The following is a 9,671-nucleotide window of genomic DNA, read 5'->3' on the forward strand; positions in this document are numbered from 1 at the left end:
TAATCAAAGTAAGACTATTCTTGTTTTAAAATTAAGTCTAGTAAAAGAAAAAAGAATTAACATGGGAACAAATGATCTCTTAGCAAGGCGAGCTTTACTTTCTGCAGAAAGGGTGCTACTCAATAGCTGTCCAGCCACAAGAGCACACTGAACAAAGGAGACAGAGTTACTTACAACCTCATGTGTCTACCCTGCTGCTGTGTCCAGTTACCATTGGCTGAAATAGGACCTCACCCTTTACACTTTACCCAATTGGCCATTAGTTTAAAACTGTCTTAATTAGGTAAGGGGAATAGAACAAAGAAAGAAAAGGAAGTTGCCAGGGATAGTTAAGGAAGCATCTCCAAATAAGGAATGGCATACACTATGGGCCGGGGCTTGTCTAGTTCTGTCCAGGCATGCTGGAGCAAGCTAGGACAACTGATTTGGAACACACACACACACACAAAATAGTGGATAGCAATCTTATAATAAGAAATTGTGACTTTTTACAATCTTTGAAGAAGAACTTTCCCATTTCTCACAGTGCTTTGTAAGCATTGTCTCCATAAAAGTCAACCTTACTTCCTTAAGATTGCTGGTCGTAACTGATCTTAGGTACACTTCCAGAATATGATATTCCAGTAAAAACCTTGATAATATAACCAAATTTTCCAATTAAGTCCTGTTATAAGGTGAACAGATTCTTACTGGACTTTTGTTAATAACTGTATCATCATGAAAATAAGAGTATTCAGTAAGAATTTCAAAATTCTGGAGAAATCAGGCAGGGGAAAAAAAGATAAATACTTCATTTCTGTTTACAAAAGTATAATCTACTAAATTGTTGTAAGTTACAGTTAGATTAAGAGAAAGAGATTTCTTAAATCCAGAAACTAGAACATGAAAGAACCAGCAATGCTCTAAAAAGCTATAAAATTATAATCAGTTTTCATCAGTTCATTCAGTGCCATGTAATCAATTCCAGTCTTGCTGCATCTTGGGTTAGCAGTCTCGTGACCCCATCAATTTCTCAACCAGGCTTCTGGAGATCTTCACTGAGTCAAGTGTATGGTCTTAAAGTTATTTAAGCAATATCATCAGAAGCCTTTAACCAGAGTACCTATCATACTCTTTTCCGTGAGTCTCGGAGTCCTGTGTTGGAGATGAACATTCTGACCTGTAGCTGATTGCAGGAGCTTTCAGGAAAGCATCGGGGGAAAGAATATCTAAATGACAAAGAATATGAAATGGCTGTGATTATACCACAATTGAAAAGGATATTCGATTTTTTCTGTGGCATACAACATTTATTTATTTATTTATTTATTTAGAAACGGAGTCTTGCTCTGTCACCCAGGCTGGAGTACAGGGGTGCGATTGCGGCTCACTGCAAACTCCTCCTCCTGGGTTCACGCCATTCTCCTGCCTCGGCTTCCTGAGTAGCTGTGACTACAGGTGCCCGCCACCACCCCTGGCTAATTTTTTGTATTTTTAGTAGAGAAGGGGTTTCACTGTGTCAGTCAGGATGGTCTTGATCTCCTGACCTTGTGATCCACCCGCCTCGGCCTCCCAAAGTGTTGGGATTACAGGTGTGAGCCACTGTACCCGGCACAACATTTAAAATAATAATTGGAATTATGACTCATAACTCTATACTGGCACATAGCATGGATAAGGAGGACATTGACAAATTTCCAGGAATTGTGTATAATTTCTGAAAACATAACATTTTACCCATACAAATATAACACAGGGAAGGTTAGATATCTCTTTTTATTTGTATCTTTTGTATGGTTTTCCTTATAAAAAATACATCCTACTTTACTTGTGAAACATGCCCTATTTTCTTGCATGGTCTGCATAGAGTTGTTTCTAGTTATTCTATTACTTCTAGTAGTTTTATTTACATATATTGATTATAATTTTAATACTTAGTAATCTTTTTATTTTCCAGAGAAAACTAGGAAGTAAACAGTCATAAACTGTCATATATTAGTATTCTATAGTAGGTTAGAAAATGTATGAGCATACCATCTCCCAGCATCTACAGGGATGTGTTTCCTCATAGTACAATTTCTCATTGTGGCAGAGAAAACCATGTTTATTAATGGGCCAAAATATTTTTAGTCTCTCTGTAAAAATAAGCCAACAGTATATAAACTTGAATTATTTATATTCAGTAATTAATGTTTTAGTATTGTATCTTATTTATAAATGGTCTAGATATTTAATGCAAATCTTTTACTTAGCTTAACTTTAAGGTTAAAAATTACCGAAAGTATTTTGGAAGCTACTATTAAGCAGGTTTACCACTGAGTCGGCCATGAAGAAGACAGAAGAAAACAACATGCTTGTGTTCATTGTGGATGTTAAAGCCAACAAGCACCAGATCAAACATGCTGTGAAGAAGCTCTGGGACATGGATGTGGCCACAGTCAACATCCTGATTCGACCTGATAAAGAGAAGAAGGCATATGTTCGACTGGCTCCTGATTATGATGCTTTGGATGTTGCAACAAAATTGGGATCATCTAAACCGAGTCCAGCTGGCTAACTCTAAATATATGTATATCTTTTCACCATAAAAAAAATAATGTTTTTCATAAGAATGACAGCTTAATTAGAATCAAATCTATAAGCTTTAAGATTTTATGTTTCTAGCAAGTATAATATTAGCTTATTTGACTAGAACTCAAGCAGAATAGGAATTTATGCTTGTTTTAAATTCAGTAGTGGTAACTTTGAAGATGTAGTTGTTTTATTACACCAAAAATATTATATTAACCTTATTTTACTAAGTTTTATCCAAATCGTGTTAACTTAAAAAACATTTGATCAGTTCCTATATTTCTAGGAGTTTGGTGAATATTTATTTATAAATGCTTATTTTTTTCCAAGCCAACTTAGAATGGAGCACCTTTAAAGGATTTTATAAATGAATTTTGCAACGCTATCCTGAGTTAAGAAAATATCACATATACATAACACACATTAATAGACATACAAACACAAATAGGAGAACCCTGACTAATGTGATTACAATAATACAAAATTCACTAGTTTATATAGAAGACTTTCATAGCTTTCATCCTGAAATTTCAGCCATGAATCAGGCATAAATATTCTGATGGTTAATTTTAGACATCTACTTGATTGGATTAAGAGACACACATAGCTGGTAAAACACAATTTCTGGGCATATGTGTGAGGGTATTTCCGCAAGACACTGCGATAACGCTGACCCAATGTAGATGGGCACAGATATGGTTTGGCTGTGTCCGCACTCAGATCTCATCTTGAATTGTAGTTCCTATAATTCCTACATGTGGGAGGGACCCAGTGGGAGGTGATTGAATCATGATGGTGGTTACTGCCATGCTGTTCTCATGATAGTGAGTGAGTTCTCATGGTCTGATGGTTTTATAAGGAGCTTTTCCTATTTGGCTCAGCACTGCTCCTTGTTGCTGCCATGTGAAGAAGGACGTCTTTGCTTCCCCTTCCACCATGATTGTGAGGCCCCTCAAGCCGTGTGGAACTGTCAGTCCATTAAACCTCTTTGTTCTTTATAAATTGCTCAGACTCAGGTATTTCTTCATAGCAGTGTATAAATGGATGAATACAGGTACCATCCAATTGGTTGAGAACCCAGATAGAACAAAAAGGAATAGGAAAGGGGAATTATCTCCTTCTGAAATGGAAACATCCTTCTTTTCCTGCCGTTGACATCAGAACTTCAGGATCTCAAGCCTTTGCCTCAGAATGAGAGTTACACCATTGACTTCCCTCATTCTGAGTCCTTTGGACCTGGACTGAGCCATGCTATGCTTTCCTGGTTCTCCAACTTGGTGCTTTCCTGGTTCTCCAACTTGGAGACAGGCTATCGTGGAACTTCTCAGCCTCCATAATTATGTGAACCAATTCCCCTAATGAGTCTTCTCTCATCTATCTATTTACATATATCACATTGATTCTGCCTTTCTGGAGAACCCTGACTAATGTGATTACAATAATACAAAATTCACTAGTTTATATAGAAGACTTGGTTTTTGCCTTTGCCCCATTTTATATTTGTTTTCTAACTGTGTTTCTGGAAAATGGAACAAGTTTTTATCTTCTTCATATGAGGGCTAAAGCTTTTTTCTCGCTAATACTTTTGGAGATTTGTAAGATTTTCTTTTGTTTTGACATACAATCTTATGGAGGCTGAGAAATAATTTTTTTCTATTTTATTTTTCAGCCCCAGGTGTTTGCTTTTGCAGATTCTTGAGCATGTTGAGAGCCTCCAAGGCATGGAGCAGGGTGCCTAAAGTTTCAGTGATTATAGGGAGTTGAGAGACTCAAATGGGAAAGGAAAGGTCTAAAAGGAGCCAATTTGAAAGAAAAAATTTTCTCAAAGGAGCCATTAAAGTTCTAAATAATTCTTATTCTTAGTAAAGTCATGCAAACAGGAAAGGAAGTAGACAGAATTCGTTCCACATTGGTGGAACACATAGTCAGCAGAGGTTTGAGAAGGGAGAATTTAGTCAACTGAGAAGTTCCCATGAAAGGAGCAAGATCAAGATCACAGAGACACCATGAAACAAAAAGCCAGGAATAACTTCCAACCCAAGAGGAGAACACAGAGGCCTCAAAACCAAAGCTAGGATAAGAAACTTGTAGCCCAAGAGTTACCTTCCAGACAAAGAAGCCTGAGATTCCAACCCAGCTTCACAGAGGACTCACTCAAAATATTACTGAAACTGTAGGCTTTTTAATGACTTAGCCATGCATTCAAAAGGCATTCCCTAAGAAGATGGAGCCCCTATATCCAAAGATAGCCAAGGGGAAAGAAAAACCCCTGTTGGCAGAGCCAGTGGGCAAAGGCAACAGAAAAGGAGACAAGAATCCTAATGGGATGAGATCCTTTCAGATTTAGGCTTATACAAACTCCTGAGAGTTGGCAGGTTGACAGCGATAAATGGTGTACCAACATTTCTAATTGGATTACAAGTTCTTCAGCATCCAAAATGATTAACAAAATGACAATTTGTAGGGCTTTTGTGGGAGAGTATGGAAGGTCTTTTTGAACCTTTTAATGCTATCAACGGAAGAATGATGACATTCATAAATTTGGAAAGGAGACATTTATTTATTTTTATTTATTTTATTTTTTTTGAGATGGAGTTTCACTCTTGTTGCCCAGGCTGGAGTGCAATGGTGTGGTCTTGGCTCACTGCAACCTCCACCTTCTGGGTTCAAGCGATTCTCCTGCCTCAGCCTCCCAATTAGCTGGGATTACAGATGCCCATCACCAAGCCTGGCTAATTTTTTGTATTTTTAGTAGAGACAGGGTTTCATCATGTTGGCCAGGCTGGTCTTAAACACCTGACCTGAGGTGATCCACCCGCCTTGGCCTCCCAAAGTGCTGGGACTACAGGCATGAACCACCACACCCAGTGAGAGATTTATTTCCTATAAAGGGTTGCAGCCTGCAGGATTGTCCTTCTGACAGGCTGGGAAGCATAGCCTCCAGCCAGAAGCCAGAAACAGATGCTTCAAGGGCGATGTAAAGGAAATAGTTATGCTGAGTGGAATTGGCAAATACATATATTTAATAAACTCCAGGAGGAGTCACAAATATTTATGAAAGGAGAAATGCATGCTTGTGCAATTGAGTTTCTTGCTTCTTCATGGGTCCCAAGTACAAAAAATGGCAGTGTTAGCATGATCCCAGGGTGGAGTTTTCAGCCCTCTGACATTAAAAGGTGAAGCAGAGGACATGAAAGCTCGCTCTGTGCATCTTCTGTACGCGGGCCAGAACCTCTCCGTCATGGGTGGTCTCTTATCAGGCAAGAAAGGAGAGGTTGATATCAGTGGTGGAGCCTTTGAAAGGGCTGGTTTCTGTTTAATCCTTAGGGAAGAAAGCCTCATCATGGTTAGCAAACGAGGGGGTATAACGAGGTGTATCTGACCTGCATCATCCCATCCTGGCCAAGCTGAGAACTCAGTTTTGAAAGTTACTCTGGGGTTCCCTCAGCCAAGAGTTGGTCTGTTCAGTCAGCTGGGAGCTTAGGATTTAATTTTCATTTATCAATGCTAATGGGAAAGAGTACACTGTCTTCAAGGCAGCTGAATTTGCAAGAAACTCCTTGGATGGAGTTAATGGCAGCTGTATTTTTTCTGGGCACTCTGCTTGAATTGGATAAAGTAAGTTCTGGTAAGATTTCTTCCTTTATCTTCAGTATCTCAAATGCTTTCATTTAAATGATCTTTATAAGAACTCTTGATGTCTGAGTGGATTCCCACACGATCATCTACTATAAGACTTTCTGATTCTTTTTTTCCTTTGGTCATTATGAATAGAGCTTCTGTAAATAATTGCATGGTAGCTTTTATTTAGAAATAACATCAAAGTAGTTGTCAAAATACTTAGGAATGTGATTTTTGGATTGTAAGGCGAGACTTGTTTAGCTTTGGAAAAAACTGCCCAACTTGTAATAGGGGAGGAAAAATAATTTTCTATGTTTTCGGAACTCTTAGATGGGACCCTCTGTAACAAATGATAGATTAAAATGAGAAAAACAGGAAAGTTTAAAACCATGTATACCTTATGGATACATGGAAGATACTCAGGGAAAAATGAATAAATCTCCAACAGGTGGCTTTCAATTCAAGCATAAATACTATCTTCAACTTAAAGAAAGAAGATTTGAGGTGCAGTAGTGGGGAGTTAACCACCAAAAGCACAGTAGACAAGGGTAAGGTTTGTTATACAGAATTAAGTCCATGCATTCTCCATTGATAAGACTCTTTAGTGATTTAGTTATCCTTCTCTTCTTGGTGCTGAGAGAGAGAGAGGTAGCTTTTAAATAGGGATTTCCTTTATATATGTAAATTTTCCTTATACAAGGGTAGCTTCTACTCTGTTTTCAGAACTTCCTTGGTTAGCATTTTTTTCAAAATAATCAGCTTGGAATAATTCTTAAGCCAAAGGGACATACTTTTGGGTGGCATATTCTGGTTTCCTACCATTATATTTTGGAGTGGCATATTTAGGTCTTATACACTGTGTTCCACCAGCAGTGAAAAGAGTTCTTGTGTTTCCTCCAGCAATTTGTCATTTTTTAAAGAGTTTAGGCCGAGCGTGGTGGCTCAAGCCTGTAATCCCAGCATTTTGGGAGGCCGAGACGGGCGGATCACGAGGTCAGGAGATCGAGACCATCCTGGCTAACATGGTGAAACCCCGTCTCTATTAAAAAATACCAAAAACTAGCTGGGCGAGGTGGCAGGTGCCTGTAGTCCCAGCTACTCAGGAGGCTGAGGCAGGAGAATGGCGTGAACCCGGGAGGCGGAGCTTACAGTGAGCTGAGATCCGGCCACTGCACGCCAGTCTGGGCGACAGAGCAAGACTCCGTCTCAAAAAAAATAAATAAAAAAAAATAAATAAAGAGTTTAGCAGTTCTAACAGATATAGACCAGCTGTGGTATCTCATTGCGGTTTTCAGTTATCTACTATGTTGAGCATCTTTTTGTATGTTTACTTGCCATCTGTAGATCATCTTTGGTGACGTGTCTGTTCAGATCTGTGTGCAATTTTCATCAGGCTGTTTAACTTATTGTTCAGTTTTAAGAGTTTTGTATATATTTTGAATACAAATTCTTTCTCAGATCTGTATTTTGCAAATATTTTCTTTCAATATGTGGCTTGTCTTTTTGTTTCCTTCACAAGGTATTTTTGCAGAGTATAAACTTTAAACATTAAGAAATCCACATTGTCATTTCTTCTGTGTATATCAACCTTTTTGTGTCATTTGTTAAAATTCATGACCAAACCCGAAGGCACATAGTTTTTCTTCTCTAGTTTCTTGTAGAAATTGTATAGTTTTGTATTTTTAGTGTAAGGATGATTTTGAGTGATTATTTGTGTAAGTTGTAAAGTTTTCATCTACATGCGTATCATTTGCTATGATTTCCAATTCATTGTTCCCTCACTATTTTTGGGAAAGACACAGGATAGTGGGCTCTGTTAGAGCAGATAGACAGTTAGACATGAACAGGAGATTGAGCTCCTGGAAAAGGGGAAATCTGGGAAGGCTCACCTGGAGGGACTACCAAAAATTCACATATTAGTAGCATCTCTAATGCTGGAGTGGATGGGCACTTGTTAATTGTGGGTAGGAGGGAGAAGAGGTACCTATGCAGAAAGACACACCCTAGAACTCCTCTTAGGATGCCCCAGTCATGATTCACTCTGCAGTAAAAATGTCACAATATTGCCAGCTGCATGCTGATAAGGACAAAGGGGACATTGTTAAAAGAAACCTGGCACCATAAGTACAGATTAGGGCAGAGAAGGACATTGAAAAGAGGCGCAGTAGGTACAAATGTGACCGCTGTCAGCCTGCCCAGGATGGTGGGAAGGAGCCTGGTGCCAGAGTGGATTCGTATCGATCACCAAACATGTGCCTCAACCAACAGTGAGGGGGTCCCATAAGCCTAAGTGGGGACCTAAGGCAGTAGGAGGAAAAGCAAAGAAAACAGGGGCAGACCTGAGACAGGCAGGACTGTGAAGAAGTCCAAAATAAAATTCCCTGCACAGGACTCTCAGGCTGCTTTCCTGCACGATCAGCCTCCCTATTTTTGTACAATAAGTTCTTCACAACGTATTTTTGTCAATGAAGTTATCTGCCATCTTTGTACTGCCTCTTGGTGAAACTCTTTCTTCCAAGTTAGAAAAGAACTGGGACATCAGCTCTCCCCAGTAACAGCTCCGTTTCAGTTTGAATTTCCAGAACTGATGGCACTTAATAACTGGCGTTCTGACTTTCAGTGGTGCAGGAGGCGGGCAGTAGGGGGCGCCAGCCGTCACACCTGGAGCAAGAGGGCCCTGCATAGTCCCCATCTGCCTGCAGGAGCTGTGCTGCCACGACACTGCCAGCAAGAGGGCCCGGCAGTGTCCCCAGCTGCCAGCAGGGGGCGTACGACGACTCCACTGTGAGCAAGAGGATCCTGCAGTGTCCTTAGATGCCAGCAGGTGGCGCACGGGTACCACACCATGAGCAAGAGGACCCTGCAGTATCCTGGTTGGCAAGAGGGTGTGTGCTGCCACTCCACTGTGAGCAAAAGCATCCTATAGTGCCCTCAGCGGCCAGAAAGGGGCGTGCCCCCATTACAAGGCAAGCAAGTGGGCCCGGCAGTGTCCCCAGCTGCCAGCTGGGGAGCCAGCTGCCACTTGACTTGGAGCAAGAGGGCCGGGCAGTGTCCCCAGCTGCCAGCATTGGGAGTGCTGCTACTACACTGTGACCCAGAGAGCCCGGCAATGTCCCCAAGTGTCAGCAGGCGGTGTGCCGTCACTATACTGCGAGCAAGAGGGCCCTGCAGTGCCCCGGCGCCAGCAGGGTGCCCTGGCCACCACTGTTAAGAAAGAGGGCCCTGCACTTGCTGTAGTCGCCAGCAGGGGGCGCACTGGCACAGCACCGTGAACAAGAGGGCCCTGTAGTGCGCGGTTGCAAGCAGGGGGCACCCGAGCCCTGCTTTTCAGATTACTAATGTTCCACCCGTGTCTGAGCCGTTCGCCCGGCGCCGTGCGTCTTTGCGCCTGCACCAGGTCCCCTCAGGCCGACGCTGCGTGCATATCTTCGCCTGCGCCACGATCCCCCTCCATCGACGGGCCTGAGACACTGCGCCTGCGCCATCCTGGCCGGCGACTG

At 41.3% G+C, this 9,671-nt stretch overlaps 1 long non-coding RNA gene and 1 pseudogene across 2 annotated transcripts; both read left to right on the forward strand.

Annotated features, from left to right (window-relative positions):
• The first annotated feature begins 2,282 nt into the window (after positions 1 to 2,282).
• Positions 2,283 to 2,829, forward strand: LOC105511791 (annotated as a pseudogene). Its single transcript, XR_001001768.1, has one exon. The product of XR_001001768.1 is annotated as a 60S ribosomal protein L23a pseudogene (transcript).
• A 1,200-nt stretch (positions 2,830 to 4,029) lies between these two features.
• Positions 4,030 to 7,727, forward strand: LOC105511792. Its single transcript, XR_001001769.1, has 2 exons — positions 4,030 to 7,098; positions 7,418 to 7,727. It is a non-coding gene; the product is annotated as an uncharacterized LOC105511792 (long non-coding RNA).
• The last annotated feature ends 1,944 nt before the right edge of the window (positions 7,728 to 9,671 follow it).

Source organism: Colobus angolensis, unplaced genomic scaffold (genome assembly GCF_000951035.1).
Source record: "Colobus angolensis palliatus isolate OR3802 unplaced genomic scaffold, Cang.pa_1.0 Scaffold204, whole genome shotgun sequence".
NCBI lineage: Eukaryota > Metazoa > Chordata > Mammalia > Primates > Cercopithecidae > Colobus > Colobus angolensis.